The sequence below is a fragment of the Coenobita brevimanus genome, chromosome 67 (assembly GCF_032717465.1).
Source record: "Coenobita brevimanus isolate Jiangsu-jjx chromosome 67, ASM3271746v2, whole genome shotgun sequence".
NCBI lineage: Eukaryota > Metazoa > Arthropoda > Malacostraca > Decapoda > Coenobitidae > Coenobita > Coenobita brevimanus.
Window position 1 is genome coordinate 13,546,836 of NC_137020.1, and position 19,114 is coordinate 13,565,949.

The window sequence follows — 19,114 nt, forward strand, 5'->3', positions numbered from 1 at the left end:
CTTCATTCCCTTCCCACGTGCAATACCAGATTTGCCCATAGGAGCCTTTCCTTTCCCAGAGTAAGTTGGGGGTGGTGGGGGGGAATCAACACGATCACTTTCATCACTGTCACTATCAATGGAAAATGGTTCACCACCAATCACTGCCAAATCATCACTGCTTGCTGTGAGTGTGTCACTTTCACTGCCACAATCAAGAGTAGTACTTACAGTTTTGTCCAGCTCAGTTCTAATTTCAGGAGTGCTCAACCCCTTCTGCCTCGCCGTCGGCAGTTCCTTTACTGGTGTAGAGGTAGAGGGAACACTAGCACTAATCACTGTAGAGGAGGAAGCGAGCGACGATGAGTCGGGACGGAGCGCCATTATCATGCACAGAGCTGGACAGATACTGACTGACGCGGGTCAGGGCAGGGGTGGGGGGGGCCCCCTCGGGGTTGGAGGAGGGAGGTGTGGGATGGCTGGCGTGAAAGAACTCGACAGCTACTCTTGCGTGAGACAATTTGCGTGCCGGGAAAACGTGCGGTGTTCAAAATACTCACGATCATTCCAGAATGACACCTGCGGTTTGGTCCAGTTTTGTCACTGTCATTCTGGAATGACACCCGCGGTTAAAGGGTTAAGTTTGAATAGATACCCAGTTTCTATAATAATAACGTTATTTTCGCAAATACCAAGTTGTTATACTGCCAATACATCCATAACAAGATGGGGAATGAAACAAGCAAGAAGAGATGAAGGAAATTGCAGAAAATGTGAGCAGTAGTGAGGAGGAGGAGGAGGATCCTCCCCTCACCACCTCCCCTGACTCGCCTGCCGCCGTCCCCTCCTCCTCCACTGCCCCACCTGACTCACCAGCCGCCTCCCCCTCCACCTCCACAACCCCACCTGACTCACCTGCTTCACCTGGCATACCAGCAACTCCCACCATAATGACCGTTGCTGTATTCTGGAAGAAATATAACATTCAACAGGCTGTTAATTTCTTCGTCAAAGCCTGGAATAGTACAACATTGGCAACCGTTAAACAAGAGTGGTGCGGCTGGGGTGGCGGCGGGGACACTGTAGGTGCGTTGTCATGCCTCAGAACCTCTGTTACTTAAGTCCATCAGGCCTGTTGCCTAGTGTTGGTAAGGTGACTGCCCCCCCTGTGGCTGGGGGGACAGCCCCCTGTGGCGGGGGGGACACAACCTGGCCGCACTATGGGGTGGTACTACTACTCTGCAGCCAGGTTGTGTTAGGAAGAATACTGCCACCGTATTCCCTGCGTGTCGTAAAAGGCGACTAAAAGGGGCGGGGTGAGGGGACTAGGGACCCCCTCCTCTGTTTTTTAGTTCCTAAAAAGAGACAGGCCAGAGAAAGGAATGGGGGATGGAGTTATCCCCGTACCCTGAAGATTGGGTCTATGAATGTGCGTGGATGTAGTACGATTGAGGCTAAAAGGGAGGAGATTGGGAGAATGTTTGTGAGAAGAAAGTTGGATGTGTTAGCTTTGAGTGAAACAAAGATGAAAGGGAAGGGGGAAGCTATGTTTGGAAGTGTGAATGGAAGATTGTCAGGTGTTGATAGAGGAAGGGCAAGAGAAGGTGTGGCCTTGTTAGTGAGTCCGGAAGTACAGCAATGTGTGATTGAATGAAAGGAGGTGTCATCGAGACTGATGTGGGTGAAAGCGAAATTTGAACGTGAGTTGTGGGTGTTTGTGAGTGCATATGGGCCTGGTAGTGAAAGGGATGAATAAGAGAGGGAGTCTTTCTGGAATGATGTTGATGAGTGTCTGCAGAGTTTTGGAGCAAATGTGAATGTGGTAATGATGGGAGATCTGAATGCTAGAGTGGGAAATGTAGCAGTTGAAGGCGTAGTTGGTATGCATGGTGTGCCGGGAAGAAATGAAAATGGGGAACGAATGATAGCGATGTGTGTTGAGCGAGAGATGGTGATCGGGAATACGCTGTTTGAGAAGAAAGATATTTATAAGTATACATGGGTGAGACAGGAGGGTGGAAGGGTTGTTGATAGAGCCTTCATGGACTATGTGGTTGTGTCTAGGAATGTAATAGGAAGATTGTTGGATGTGAGAGTTCTGAGAGGGGAGGGTGGAGGTATGTCTGACCACTACCTGGTGGAGGGAAAGTTAAGAGTAGGTAAGAGATGGGTGAGAGCTAGGAGGGTTAGGTGTGGCAGGGAGGTTTTGAAAGTGAGTGAGTTGGATAAAAGAGAAAAAGATAGAGTATCAGGAGAAATTGAAAGATGAGTGGAACGCAGTGAAAGATCGGGAAAATGGCAGCGTGGAGGAGGAATGGCAGTTGTTTAAGAGTGCTGTGGTGGGGCATGCAGAAGAGGTGTGTGGTGCGAGACATGTGGGTGGTGGTGTAAGAAAAGGAAGTGAATGGTGGTGCGAGGAAGTAAGTATGGCTGTGGCTGAGAAGAGACGTGCATATGAAGTGTGGCTGCAGAGGAAGGATGAGATGTCATATGAAAGGTATAAGGAAAAGAGGAATAGAGCGAGAAGGGCTGTGCGTGATGCTAAAGTGGCAGCAGATGAGAGGTGGGGTAGGCGGCTGACAGAGAATTTTCAACAGAATAAGAAAATGTTTTGGAAGGAGGTGAAAAGGGTGCAAAAGGGAGAGTCTGGGAAGGAAGAACGAGTAAAAGCAGAGGATGGAAGGATGTTAATTGAGATGGATGCAGTAAGGAAGAGATGGGCAGAGTATTTTGAAAGATTATTAAATGTAGAGGAGGAAAGGGTGGCTGAGATTGTGGCGGATGGAAGGGTGCAAGGAATAATTGTGTCGGGAGAGTTGAATGATTCTTTGATCACGAAGGAGGAAGTGGAGAAGGCAGTAAAGGAGATGAAAACAGGGAAAGCTGCAGGTATGGATGGGTGTGCTGTGGAATGCGTGAAGGGTGGTGGAGTGACTATTGTTGACTGGTTAGTAAGACTGTTGAATGTGTGCTTTGAGAAAGGTATAGTGCCAATTGACTGGACAAGTGCTTGTGTGGTCCCGTTGTATAAAGGCAAGGGTGATAAGTATGAATGTACTAGCTTTAGGGGTATAAGTCTATTGAGTGTTGTAGGTAAGGTGTATGGTAGAGTGTTAATTATGAGAGTTAGAGAGGGTACAGAGGGAGTGATTAGTGATGAGCAGTGTGGCTTTAGGAGAGGGAGGGGATGCGTTGATCAGGTGTTTGCTGTGAGACAAGTGTGTGAAAAGTATTTAGCGAAAGGCAAGGATGTGTTTTGGGCATTTATGGATTTAGAGAAAGCATATGATAGAACTGATAGGAAGGCTTTGTGGACTGTTTTAAGACTGTATGGACTTGATGGTAGGTTACTAAAAGGGGTGAAAAGTTTTTATGTAAATAGTAGAGCGTGTGTAAGAGTGGGAAATGCTGTGAGTGATTGGTTTCCCGTGAGAGTGGGGCTGCGACAGGGATGTGTGATGTCGCCTTGGTTGTTTAATATTTACATGGATGGTGTTGTAAGGGAGGTGAATGCAAGAGTTTTAGGTGGTCTGAGTCTGGTAAATGTTGATGGAGGAGATTGGAATCTGAAGCAGCTGCTGTTTGCAGATGATACTGCACTGGTGACTGATTCAGAGGAGAGATTGAGACAGTTGGTAGAGGAGTTTGGAAGGGTGTGTGAAAGGAGGAAATTGAAAGTAAATGAGAATAAGAGTAAAGTGATGAAGTGTACGAGGTTGATAGATGGTAGGGGGATGAATATAGTTTTGAATGGTGAGTTGCTTGAGGAGGTAGATTGTTTTAAATATCTAGGGTCACATGTTGCTGTAGATGGAAGAATAGATGCAGAAGTGAAGTTTAGAATAATTGAAGTAGGAAAGGTGCTGGAAGGAATGAAAAAAGTGTTTAAATGTCGTTCGCTTAGAATGGATGTAAAGAGAAGGCTGTATGAGGGTGTTGTGGTACCGACTGCATTATATGGGGCTGAAACATGGAATATGGGTGTAGCAGAGAGGAAAAGTTTGAATGTAATGGAAATGAGATGTCTGAGGAGTATGTGTGGAGTGACGCGTATGGATCGAGTGCGAAATGATGAAGTGTGAAGGAGAACTGGAGTTGTTCGGGAGATGGCTGGTAGAGTTGAGCAGAGGGTGCTGCAATGGTTTGGGCATATGGAGAGAATGGATAATGAGCGATTGGTGAAAAAGATAACTAGATCTGATGTGAGAGGTGTAAGGCTGAGAGGAAGACCACGAATAGGATGGATGGACAGTGTGAAGAGAGCGCTGGATGCGAGAGGGATGTCTGTTGAGCAAGGAAGAGTGGCTGTGCGTGACAGAAATAAATGGAGAGAAATTGTGAATGAATAAGTGATGACGCAGCCCTGAGGGGATATTCTCCCGCATTTGGTCTGATCAGCTAGTCAGGTCAGGTGCGGGTAAGGGGATGGGTCTATTATGATGTGGCAGGGGTAAACCAGTTCTGCTGTCAGGCCCTGCTGCGGATGTCACTGATCGCATTGCGCAGTTGACCCTTGTGCGGTGTGGTGCGGTGAGGATCTGTCCGTTCTCCCCTCTGGGGCTAAGATGCGAATGAATGTGTTTGAATGGATGAGTAAATGGAGAGTGAGTCGTCCTGTCTCGGCTACCTCCCTTTCCTTGGGGGAAGCAGCCTAGGTATATAGATAGATAGATAAATATCTTTAGTACAATGTCTGAAAAATTTACCTTTATTATGTCTCAAAGGGCCAAAAAGTGTCCAGGTATGAGGGGGTACTGCCCATATGTAATTTTTCCCATAAGATTATGTATTCTCAGTGCGTGAATTCACACTGCGTGAGGTCATGGACTGCCCAATCTTTCGTGTACTGTGAATATATATATATATATATATATATATATATATATATATATATATATATATATATATATATGAATATATATATATATATATATATATAATATATATATATATATATATATATATATATATATATATATATATATATATATACTGAATGTTGCTCGATACCACCATTTTTTGAGGGAGTTTCTAATAATGTCAAATTCTTGCTTGCTACCAACATTTTTTTGTTGAAATTTTTAACAATGATCAAATTGTTGCTATGTATCATAACTTTTTTTTTTTTAATATAATAATGATGAAAATGCTACTTGTTGCAGAAATGCTAAATGCTAGCATACTTTTTGTGGATATTATGTGCATTAATGAAAGCCTTACTAGCCACCATAATTATTGTGGAAATTTCTAAAATGATGTTTTGAAATGTTATTTCGTACTATTATTTTTTGTGGAAGTTTGTAATAATATTAAATTCTTTCTTGCAACCATCACATTTTTTTGCTGAAATTTTTATAGTTGGCCAAATTGTTGCTTTACACCATTATTATTATTATTATTTTTTTAATGTTGATGGAAATGCTGCTTGCTGCTCTTAATATATGTTATCATGGTACCATAATTTTTTTTGCGAGTTTCCAGTAGAGGTAGGGGAGAAGATGAGAGAGAGAAGAGAGAGGTATATGTGAGCAGGAGAAGGGAGGTGAAGAGATTGGTGAAGGAGAGTAAGAAGAAAGTGGATGAAGAGTTTGGGAGGAATCTGAGTGTGAAATGGAGGGAGAGTAAGAAACTGTTTTGGAAGGAGGTAAAGAAAGTAAGGCAGTGTGAAAGGGGAAATAGAAGGGGAGTGAAAGATAGGAATAATAGATTGTTGGTGGAGAAGAGAGAGAAATTGAGGAGATGGAAGAAGCACTTTGAGGATTTGTTGAATGTAGAGAGTGACAGCAGTGCGAGTATAAGTGGTTGGGGAATGGCTGGGAGAAGAAGAGATGAGAGGAGGGAGGAAGAGATCACTAGGGCGGAAGTAGTGGAAGCGATGAAGAAGATTAAGTTGGGAAAAGCCCCAGGAATTGATGAAGTGTGTGGTGAAATGCTGAGGTATGGGGGTGAGATGGTTGTGGAGTGGATATGGAAGTTGTGTAGATTGGCTTGGGAAGAGGGAAGGGTTCCAGAGGACTGGTAATCAGGTATAATTGTTCCTTTATACAAAGGAAAAGGGGAGAGAGAAGTACGTGGTAACCATAGGGGTATTTGCCTTCTTAGTGTGACTGGTAAAATATATGATAGAATACTCATTGATAGGGTTAGGCATATGACAGAGGAGCTAGTTGGAGAAGAACATGGGGGATTTAGGAAGGGAAAAGGGTGTGTAGATCAGATATTTGTTCTAAGATGTTTGGTGGAGAAGTATCTAGAAAAGGGAAAGAAAGTGTATGCTGCCTTCATGGACTTCGAGAAAGCTTATGACAGAATAGATAGGCAAGGTATGTGGAACTTATTAAGAATATATGGAGTGGAGAGGAAATTGCTGAGTGCTGTGAAGAGTATGTACGAAGGAGCTAGGGCTACGGTGCGAGTGGATGGTGAGTTGATTGAGTTCTTTGATCTCAATGTGGGATTGAAACAGGGTTGTGTGATGTCTCCATGGCTGTTTAATATATACTGTACATGGATGGGGTTGTAAAGGAGGTGCAAGGTAGGGCAGTGGATGTGGGGGTGGCTCTAATGAATGAGGGTGAGATTTGGAAGATTCCAGTGTTGCTGTTTGCTGATGATACAGTATTGTTGAGTGAATATGAATGGGAGTTGCAAGGTTTGGTGAATGAATCTGGGACAGTGTGTAGGAGAAGGAAGCTGAAAGTTAATGTAAACAAAAGTAAAGTTATGGTGTTTGAGAGGAATGAAGTCACAGAATGTACAGTGAGGTTGGATGGTGAGGATATGGAGAATGTGAGTGCATTCAAATACTTGGGTAGTGTGATGAGTAAGGATGGAACTTTGGGGGATGAAGTGCGTGAAAGGGTACAGCAGGGAAGGAAGGTTGTTTGTTCACTGAAAGCAGTGATGAGAAATAGGGAGGTGAGTATGGAAGTTAAGAAATCATTGCATGATAGTATTGTAACCCCTACCCTGATGAATGGAAGCGAGGCGTGGACTTTGCAAGAGGGGAACAAGTCAAGAGTGAGAGCAGTGGAAATGAGTTACTTGAGAGGAGCATGTGGAGTGACATGGAGGGACAGGTTGACGAATGAAGAAATGAAGGAACGTTGTGGGGTGGATGTGGTTGAGAAGATTAGGAGAAATACGCTGGGGTGGTTTGGTCATGTGGAGAGAATGGAGAATGAAAGACTGTCTAAGAGGGTGTATGTAGGTGAGGTGGAGGGAGGGAGAGGGAGGGGTAGACCGAGGATGAGGTGGAGGGATGGAGTTTAGAGGTATATGAGGGAGGGGGGGTGAGCTGGGGGGAGGGTAGTCAAATGGTGGGTGACAGAGCGACTTGGAGGCGTTTTGTCTGCGGCCACCCTTTGTGGGATTAGGGCGTCGGGCTATAGATAGATAGACAGAAGTTTCCAGTATTGTCAAATTGTTACTGGCAACCATAATTTTTGTAGAGATTTTTAATATCAACCAAATTGTTACTTTCTGTTTACCTTATCTGTTAATATTTTCTCTCAGTTGAGCTCCTCCGATCACAACCTTATCACCGTAACCTGCCCTTTCCCTCCAGTAAGGCCTGTGGACCCTCCCACGAGGCAGCGGCTGTGGCATTTTGGAGCTCATGACTGGGAGGCCCTCAGGCAGGAGGCAACTTCTTTTTCCTTGGAATGATTCTTGCTTTCATGGCCAAGAGCCATCTGAGTGTGCCTTGCACATTACAGAGATTATTCTCTTGGGCATGGAAGTATTCATTCCTTTTTCATACCCTGTGACTAATGCAAAAAAAAAAAAAAAAAAAAACTTTTGTTTTAATCATATATATCCTAATGCTATCCACAACATGAAGATGGCCTACAATAGGTAATGATGCCAACCCACGCCTGAATCTCATGTTTTTAATGCTGCTGCTGGGAATTGTGCAAAGTCTGTTCTTTGCACTGCTAGAAATAATTTTGCTCCTACTAAGTGCTCTGAACTCCCCAACTCAAATTCTTCCCGCTACTCCTGGCACCTTGCCAAAAACTTTTATAACAACTTCCTACTCACATAACCATTGCCAGACTCACCCTATGCACACAAACACAAGAACTGTGGTTTTGTGTTTACACCCTGTCCAGGCAAACAGCTTTGCCATTGTCTGTCAACATGTATATTTCCGGACATATAAAACAGAAACACCCCGTCCACCAACAAGGTGGTGTAACGCTGTCTGTATTGGTCACACTGATAGGTATGGAACATTAGCAGGTTTCGTTCGATTGCTAGGACTAACCGAACGTGGTGATCAGTGCGCTGTGCGCAGTTATTGTTGGCAGTATATAAGCAATGTTCACCCAGAAAAATTTCCTGATAGTAGCATGTCACGATTATGGTAAGTTTTTCTTTTTAAGTATGTAACACAATATACCACGTACATTACATAATGACAGTTATTACGAAGGACACGGATTTCATGAGTGGTTTAGTTTCGACTCATGAACCCTGCAACAGTTAACAGTTCATCATGTAAGTCATAATTATCAGCTTCCCCACTACTATCAATGAACAGAATATTATCGTGACGCCCATCATCCCTACCATTGGTAGACCACTGAAATCGAAGCAAGTTTACTACATACAGGAGGTGGCACCACAGGAGGCAGCAGGGTGGGGGTGGGAGACCTGGGAAACAGGAGGAGTGAGGTGGGTGAGGAAGGGGTCAAAGTGGGGGCTAGAGGAGAGGGGTGATGGGATAGGGAATGATGGACTTTGATAGACGACAGGAGCTATGGTGGGAGGGATAGATTACAAGGCAATGACTGGGACAAATCATTGATTCATGGAGAATAAGGAATTCTACAGTCAAACCATGAAACATTATGTTGACATTGCCACATGTTGTAATTGACCATCACGGTTTGTAACAATTCACGACACTTTCCAATGGGTGGCACAGTACCCCTGTATTATGAGTATGGTGACTGTTAATGTGCAAATATATGACACGTCCCAAAAGTTTGTCAGATGTTACAGCTGTTGTCATAGTGATTGGGGATTACTCTTGTAGCCTAAAGTCCTGTCCACACCAGCGGGCAGTGACTGGCGGACTGCGTCCACACCGGGCAAAGTCTGTCGGGCATGACTGTGAAGTTGTCCAGACTGTGAGGAGTAGGTGGTCGGCAGCATTTGAGTGCGGTATGACAATGGTCAACTCAGTTCGTACGAGAAAAATAGCACTGTATAGCACAATAATTGCTGGGCTAGTGAAGAAGAAAAGAAACCAGAAAGTGAAAAAAAAAAAAAAAAAAAACGAAGAGTGTCTGGTGATTTCATTCAACAACGGGCATGGACTATCCGCTGGTTTGCCCATCAAATTTGCCACAAACTGTCCGATGACGGTCTTTTCACTCGTGCCCGCTAGCCACCGTCTGCTAGTGTGGACGGGCTTTCCGTATCATCATCGATGACGTCTGATATTGCAGACAGAGTAGCGATGAGCCTAGGCAGATTTTTTGTTTACCACCAATAAATATAAAGTCTAACAGTGATGATGGTCCCTATGGTTCTCATTAATATCAGCATGACATCGATGTAAAATAAATGTAGAGTTACTTAACCAAGGTTTATTTTTCCATTTTCTGTGTGCCGTGTTTGCCTGTTGATTTTACACAATGCCAGTGGTTTTTAGTTATGTTTAGGTTCATATTGAACAACTGTAGTATGACCCAGGCATTCCTTCACACATCATCGAGTCAATAATGATGTAACAGTGTTGTAATGTCTACAGTTATCCAGTCTGAGCACGTGCATAATACATCAGCTATGCCATTTGTTAGAAATATCGCTTGTATTAAATGCAAACACACACTGTATCTGCAATGTGTTTTGTTATGCAAAACAAACGAGTAGCCTTCACACTGTATGAAACTAACAAGATAAATAGGAGGACTATTGTCCTGTTCACGGAGAGCAACTACTAAGCCACACATTTCACCTGTGTTCGAACATGGAGCTGTTGCCCTGGCTGAGTAACGGTGTCTACTGCAATCTCTATTAAATGAGACAGCTGAACCACTGTCGTTGATCTGCTGTTCATAGTGTAGCAGTCATTAAGGTCATCTCCCTTCCCCGTCAGTGGCTATTTATGAGTGTACGCAGTGGTCGGGAAGAGGGAGGGGGGACAGTGTACTGGATACTGAGGATGTGAATCAGATTGCTTAACAATTACACATCCTTAGTACCACGATTTACTCTATCAGTATAGGGTTTACAGTCATCCAACATAAAGATCATGTAATCCAGCTGGTAAGGCATCTCTCCACCTACATGTTAGACCATCCAAGTTTTGCCACCTACGTTCTGGGATCCACTTCATCCCCCCCCCCCCCAGTAAATAACGTTTTCGTTTAAACTGGTGCCATACAAATGTTAACGAGAACCATATGCACGAATCACTACTGTTAACTGTTATTTATTGTGGCAAGAGAAATTTCCTCCCTCCCCCTCCTCTGTTTTCAATATCACGGTCGTCATCCATGATTTTACCACGTAAACGCAAGAAGAATAGCTCCAAATCGCTATGACAACTGGAGTGACATCAGAAACATTCTAGGGACGTTTCATATATCATGTGATGACATAGTCGTCACCGTACACTGTTAATGCAGGGTTTGTGTAATGTGCCAATCCGTGTGAAGTCGTCCTATAGACGATGTGGCAAAACATGCTGGTAGAATGGGTAACATGACAAATCCTGCCTAACGTTTAACGGCCTGATTATTTAATTCCATAATCAAGCTGATTTGGCACCATGTCATCAGCGTATCATATATCCATCCCATCCTAGTTTCCTGCGACACTCTCCCCTACCCCATCACTCATCTCCCCCCTTCCACCCCTCCCACCAGCCAGATCACTATTCCCTCCTCCTCACCCATCTCCCTCCTCCTGTCTCCCAAGCGCTCCACCCTGCCTCCTTCTGTGCCGCCACCTCTTATGAAATTGCATCGGTCAGGGAGGAGAGGGGTCACAGTAATTTTGTGTTTAGTATTATAGATCCGGGAATGCTGATAATGTTATAATGGCTTATATGCTGGCCGTCGGTAAATGTTGTGTGGTTCGTGATGTTTGTCGAAAGTCAATTCTACGAAACCTTGTGTTTCACGTGAATAAAATACGAATATATATTCACTAAACGTTATTATTTTCAGAATATTGTCAGTCGGGACATTGTTTATATACCACCATTACCTGCGCACAGCGGCAATGTCACCGCGTTCGGTTCGTCCTAGCGACTGAACGAAACTTGGTGAAGGTCCATACTTATCAGTGTTACCAGATGCGGAGTGCATTACACCGCCTCACTGGTGGACGGGGTGTTTCCGTGTGATATGTCCGGAACTGTACCGTTCCTTCTTGCTAGAAGTTTGCTCTCATTCCGCCTTTCCCAAAGAACGATTACCATTCTCAGTCCTAGAACTACTGCGCAGTTGCTTTAACATCTTGATTTTCTGAACTTTTCGAATCTATTTTTTAAGAATGAGCATCTTTCCTAACATAACCTTCTCTCCATTGCCAGTATTGGATCGCTAGATTGGGGAACTTTTCACTTGCCTTTCAAACTCTTAGTCTTCCTTCCTTTGGGACTGGCAAAAACTTTGTCACTGCACTTGACATCTCAAAGGATAATTATTGGGTCTGTCACAAATCTTTAATTTCTGAACTGTTCTCTTACAGCTTTTATCCTATTTGTGCCTTACTCTCTGGTTTCCTTTCCACCTTCTGCTATAGGCGGCCACAGTGTTCCCCTACAGCTTTCAGCAGTGATGTTTCTCAGGATTGTATCGTGCCAATAACTTTCTTCCATGTGTTAATCAGTGACCAAAGTTGTGCAACTACCCGTATTGACACTCTGCTGATGGCTCCACCCGTCATCATTAACAGTTACTTCCAGCCCTTCATGTAAAGAACAACTCAGTTATGGAACTGTCTTCCTCTGACTGTATTTCCTTCTGCTTTTGACCTCAGTCTTTTACACTTAATTTCTCCATGAATCTCGGAATGAACGCATCTTGAATCTGATTCCCTTTTTTCTTTTCTTTTCGTGAACAGTTTTGCTCGCTCCGAGCCTTTGGTTCCTTCTATGCTGACAGAAATTACTACACAGACCTATACAAGACACGCGCCTCGAACTTGCAGCATAAAAACACTACAGCAACAATAAAAAATGTCGATGGCCTTTGTACCACAGTATCAAAAGTTCAAAACGAGTTATACAAACACACATACACTTAGGATTCCTACGGAAAACAAAGCTTAAAAACAAAACACAAAACTCAGCATACCAGTCTTCACTCACACGTCCTCACAGAGAACTTATGGGCTTGGAATAGGCCTCATCAATTAAATTCCCACTTCCATCATTTACAAAGATACAACACAGGCAATACAATCAGTTGTCTAGAATGATATCAAGTTGGAAACGCTGTCAGGGACTGTCAAATCTGGTGATATATATATATATATATATATATATATATATATATATATATATATATATATATATATATATATATAGATATATTGTTACGGTAGCGCCAGCCCGGGGCTATTACAAAAAGACAACAAGGTAGTTTTAGATGATCGGCCTCCACTGCGTTGTGAAAATAACGCAGACCGCGGCACTCACACTCCGTGAACTAGAGAAAAACTGCGCAACGGAAGAATTATCACTTACGTACGCAACACTCTGTACTTTGATAGTAAAACGGAACAGCCTACCTATGGATCTAGCCTACTATCGTCACTACCGGAAATAATACCGCCCGAGACAGTCTACAGGAACACCTCCCACTTATTTCCGGTGGTGACGAATTTCTACTTAACCCGTGTCCAAGGGGGAATGCAGTTGATAGCTCACGATAGTTCTCACTAGCCTCGTGCAAGGAGATGGGATTGAACTGTGTAGGGGTTAGGGGTGTGTGTGTATGTATGTGTGTTGGGGAACGTTAATAAAGGCAGCGAGAAGACCACGGTGAGCCAGCCTGCCCCTCCAAAGACAACACGGTCACAAAATAAAATAAAATAGCTACTTCCCTCAGTCAGCAAACAAAAGAATAAAATGAACTTAAATGAAAACACCAGCTCGGCACAAAAATGACTGGGGAGAGAGAGAGTGTGCACACACACCCAATACTGAAGCTGGTTGGGAAGACACTGCACTGATGCTAGGCTCGTGTGCAGCCAAGCGTGAACGCATGAATCAGATTAATTAATAAGGAACTTAAATTCGTGCCCCTCTCTCTCTACAATGAATTGGTACTTCTAATGCAAGCAAAACATCATTAAATATACTGGTAGCTTACATAAGACAATCAAAATAATCAAATCCATACTCAGCATGGTATTAAATAAAATTGCCCTCAGTGGCAGGAATGAAAGAAACAAAAGAACTTGTTAACACTCGCTAATTTAAACTCCGCGAATGACATGGATACTGCATAATCCCCTAGCCCAGCTGTAACGGCTGCACCCGTGGGAACGGACAGGCGGACAGCGTAACACGCCCTTCCCCAAGGGAAAATTTTGAGCCCTGGATCAAAATTTTCGAATCAAGACCCTGACCCCTCCCTGGATAAGCAATCAGCAATTACGTTATCAATCCATGGTCCAACATATACTTGATCTCATTATCGAGAGCTTTCTGTCTGATAGGGTTGATGCGGTAGGGAGCTAACTTTACAGGCTTACTATCCCCAACGTCAATGTCATGAGTAGCCCAAGTTGTCAATCCCGGTGAATCACCAAAAACTTTCGGATGTTTCCATAATCTGTTGCACAGCTCTTCTCACTTTACTGGGTCAAGGTGTCGCAATTTCTCCACCAGAGCTGCATAACCATTGCCCTCCCATAGGTCAGCTGGTATCATCTCACCACGACTAAGCACTTCCTCCTGCTCCTCCAACTCACTACCAACCGCCAAAACTACAGGAGCGCTCTTATCCCTGGTTCCCTCAACGTCCACTCCAAAGTCACCTTCTAGGGACTGTGGCTGTAACCCTGGTCCACTACTCACATCACCGGCACCAACAGCTCCCTCCACAGCACGTTCCTTTGATGCCACGTCCTCCCTTAGCCGTCCTTCACATCCCAGGTGAGAGACATCAGCAGTCATCCCACAATGAGAATCAACTGGGCGGTAGTATGGCTTCAACATATTAATGTGGCACAACTGAGTACTCTTCCGCCTATCTGGGGTAACAATTAGATAGTCAAGTTCCCCAACTCTCTTCTTCACAATATAAGGACCACTGAATCTAGCCGCCAGAGGTTTTCCTTGCATGGGCAGCAGTGCCAAAACTTCATCTCCTTGCTTAAACTCACGACTTCTGACCTTATCGTAATGAGCCTTCATTTTCGCTTGAGCCCCGATTAGATGGTCACGGGCAAGCTCTAAAGCGCAATGCAGTCTCTCCCGAGTGCGGCAGACATAGTCAAGCATGGATTCCTGGTTGCCAGATTTGTTGTTACTCCAGGCCTCTCGCACCACATCCAAAGGACCATGAACTCTGTGCCCAAACACTAACTCATTGGGTGAAAACCCTAATGACTCAGTTGGTACCTCTCTCACTGCAAACATAACAAAGGGTACCGCTAGGTCCCAATCCTTTCCACTATCATAGCAGAAGGTGCGCAGCAGTGTCTTTAAGGTCTGATGATGCCTTTCCAGGGCACCTTGTGACTGCGGATGGTAGGCACTGGACAAAATGTGTTTGATGCCCAACCCTGTCATTGTCTGCTTAAACAAATTAGATGTAAAATTCACTCCACAGTCTGACTGCAACTCCTTGGGCAGGCCAAAATGAGTAAAGAACAGGATAAGTTGTTTGACTACTGACTTCGCCTGCATGCTTCTGATTGGTATAGCCTCTGGGTATCGCGTTGTAACATCCATTATGGTTAACAAATACTTGTTTCCAGCAGAAGTAGGAGGTAAAGGGCCCACGATATCAATGATTACCCGGGTAAACGGAGGTTCAACTGCAGGAATGGGAGTCAAAGGGGCCACAGGAAGAACTTGATTAGGCTTGCCCACTATCTGACACGTGTGACAGCTCTTGATGTACGCAGCTACTTGTCCCGGCATACTTGGCCACCAAAAGTTATATCTTAAGCGCTGCACAGTCTTTCTATTTCCCAGGTGACCTGCTAAAGGTCCCTCATGTGCTAACTGTATTAACGGCACCCTATACTGCACAGGCACTACCACCTGCACTAACTCACCCACTCCTCCATCCACCGTGGCGCCAGTGGGCGTCCATCGGCGATGTAAAACATTATCTTTAATCAGGAACTCCTCCTTACCACACTCCATACTTCTTTCTTCCCCTACTCGAGCAAACAAGGACTTTAATGTTACATCCTCCCGTTGCTTCACCCTCAATTCTGCTGGTCCAACACCCGCCAGCTCTACTGAGGACTGAGATAAGGGACTGGTCGGGACACTGGATTGCGAAGGGCGATCAATCTCTGCGCCACCTCTAGCACACTCGACAGGGGGAGGAATGTCAGACTCCACACTGACATCATCATCACCTCTACCCTCAACAATGACACTCTCTTCCTCAGGCGCGTTTGACGGTGGTCCTGCATCCCCGCAGTTGACCCCAGCGTCCTGAAATTCTTCTAATTCAGTCGGTGGGCTGGGTTCAGTTTCCACACACACTCAGCACCACCTCTAGTGTCCTGAGTGGGAAGTGGGGCGGCGCCCATGCACGCATTCCCACTCTCCTCACCCACCACAGCAACACCCTGCCCACTAGGTTCCTCCATTGGTGGCCCTGCCTCATCACAGTCGACCCCAAGAACCTGTGACTTCGCCAGTTCTTCCTCCCAGGCTGCAACCTGTGCCATAGATCTTGTAATTGCACAGACCGGGAACATGGCTTCCACTTCTGCATCAACTTCAATACCAATTTCTGGGGCGTCAAAACACTTCTCTGCCACAACTGGTGGGGGAAGAGATGGAAATACTTTCTCCCCAGCCAGGTCGTTCCCCAGCAGAAAATCAACCCCCTCTACTGGCATTACATCAGCAACAGCTACTTGAGCTGCAGCCTGAACAATGGGGCAATCGAGTTCCACATGAACATAATCATAGTATTCATCTGAGTTCATGCCTCTACACAGCACATACTTCCCTGAGTTTACAGGCCCTCCAGTCACGTTTCTGCACACAGACTGTTGTGCACCGGTATCACGAACCACAGTAACTGGATAATTGATCCCATGAATTTTCACTGTGCCGTGACACATAAAAGGTTTACACCAGTCTAGGGACGATTTCTGAGGCAGTTCATCCGGAGGTGGCGTAGCATGTTGGGTAACTTTTTCAGCCTGAGCTGGCAGTGAGCACAGCCGGCTGCACTCCAGCTTTCCACAGACTTCTCCCTCACCGTTACCACTCTCCCAACTCCTCTTGTTCACCTGACTTGAACCTACAACTAGTGCCACTGGTTTGGCATTTTGGGAGGCCTTCCACTTAGGACAGTTAGGCTTGATGTGCCCACTCTGTTTGCAGAGGTAACAAAGTAGCTTCGAACTGGATACAGGGCTCTTTCTCCCTGAATTCCTTTTCTCCTCTGAACTTCCCTTGGACTGATTGACGGGAGATTTATCCCAGGCCGGACCACTCACAGTCCTCTCCCTGGAATGCTGAAAATTAGCATACTTGACCCCCATACTCCGCAAGGCCAACACCCGGTCATCAGCCCACGTCGCTGCTTCCTTCAAGGTCTTAAATCTCTTCTCCCTAATTTTAACACCAATTTCTTTGTCAGCCATGTTGGTAAAATGTTCCATCAAAAGCAGTTCACGCACATCCTTATACGAAGTGGCGCTTTCACTCAGCAACCACTCGTCTAACGTCTCCTCCAGATACCTGGCGTAGGCCATATAGGTGTCAGCAGGTCTTTTCCGAGCACCACGGAACAACAACCGATAAGCCTCTGGTCTAAGTTCATATGCCTTAAGAATGGCTGCTTTAAATTCATCATAATCATCTACATCCTCAGGGCTCATTCTATTATACGCTTCCAAAGCTTTTCCCTTCAGCACGTTAGATACCAAGCCCACCCAGCGCTGCCTGGGCCACTCAAACTCCCTAGCCTTCTTTTCAAACCTGACAAACCATTCTGTCACCTTCAACTCATCAAATGCTGGCACTAATTTCAGACTCCTTGAGAGCCAACTCTCCCTATCCTCTGCACGGCCTGAGGTTTGGGTATCTGAAGTAGACCTTTTAGCAGTCACCTCCAAGCGAGTCTTCTCCAGCTCAAATCGCATTTTTTTCACACTGCATCTCCATCTCCATCTCATCTTTCTTGCACACTGCATTTCCCTCTCTTCTTTCTCTCTTGCACGCTGCATTTCCATCTCCATCTTTTTCAACTCCAACTGCAACTGAGCCTCCGGTGACAAGACTCCAGGGTATAAGGGAGTGGAATGAACAACTCCAGGGAAAGCACTAGACATACCTGGGGGAACTGCTCTAAACTGGTTCGGCGGCATCATAGATGGTAATGGTGGGGTAGCGAAACGAGGCAGCTCAGCACCATAGTTAAACTCAGGGCTCACACGGGGAGTACCTTTGCTATGTGCTTCTCGTTGTTCCATATTTTCCTTATCCACAGGTGACTCAGCATGTACGCCTTCTGGTGTAGACACGCGTGACTCCATGACGACAATTCAATGGCAGTACTGAATAATGAAATAACTAATGCTGACTGAGAAACTTCACCTCAAAGCACAGAGAACGCCAAGGTAACGATATCCTAGCAAGAAGAAGGCACTGTTAGGATATCCTGATGCGAGGTCGCCACTGTTATGGTAGCGCCAGCCCGGGGCTATTACAAAAAGACAACAAGGTAGTTTTAGATGATCGGCCTCCACTGCGTTGTGAAAATAACGCAGACCCCGGCACTCACACTCCGTAAACTAGAGAAAAACTGCGCAACGGAAGAATTATCACTTACGTACGCAACACTCTGTACTTTGATAGTAAAACGGAACAGCCTACCTATGGATCTAGCCTACTATCGTCACTACCGGAAATAATACCGCCCGAGACAGTCTACAGGAACACCTCCCACTTATTTCCGGTGGTGACGAATTTCTACTTAACCCGTGTCCAAGGGGGAATGCAGTTGATAGCTCACGATAGTTCTCACTAGCCTCGTGCAAGGAGATGGGATTGAACTGTGTAGGGGTTAGGGGTGTGTGTGTATGTACGTGTGTTGGGGAACGTTAATAAAGGCAGCGAGAGGACCACGGTGAGCCTGCCTACCCCTCCAAAGACAACACGGTCACAAAATAAAATAAAATAGCTACTTCCCTCAGTCAGCAAACAAAAGAATAAAATGAACTTAAATGAAAACACCAGCTCGGCACAAAAATGACTGGGGAGAGAGAGAGTGTACACACACACCCAATACTGAAGCTGGTTGGGAAGACACTGCACTGATGCTAGGCTCGTGTGCAGCCAAGCGTGAACGCATGAATCAGATTAATTAATAAGGAACTTAAATTCGTGCCCCTCTCTCTCTACAATGAATTGGTACTTCTAATGCAAGCAAAACATCATTAAATATACTGGTAGCTCACATAAGACAATCAAAATAATCAAATGCATACTCAGCATGATATTAAATAAAATTGCCCTCAGTGGCAGGAACGAAAGAAACAAAAGAACTTGTTAACACTCGCTAATTTAAACTCCGCGAATGACACGGATACTGCATAAACCCCTAGCCCAGCTGTAACGGCTGCACCCGTGGGAACGGACAGGAGGACAGCGTAACAATATATATATATATATATATATATATATATCCTAACACTTTTTTCACCGACTCAGCCCAATTCAACCCTCAGCTCTTCCTCCTAACACAGATACCTAGTTCTATAATTACTGTGGATTTAGAGCTACAATACTGACTGGTGCGACTACAGTGAAAGCGATTCCCAAGGTCTCGACATTGCATCACAGACCAACAACATGTTCACTTCCCCACTTTCCAATACATCACATTTGGTTTGCCTCCATTTTTTACACTCAAGCACCAGGCAGATGGAACCCAGACTCCCTTCACATCACCTTCAT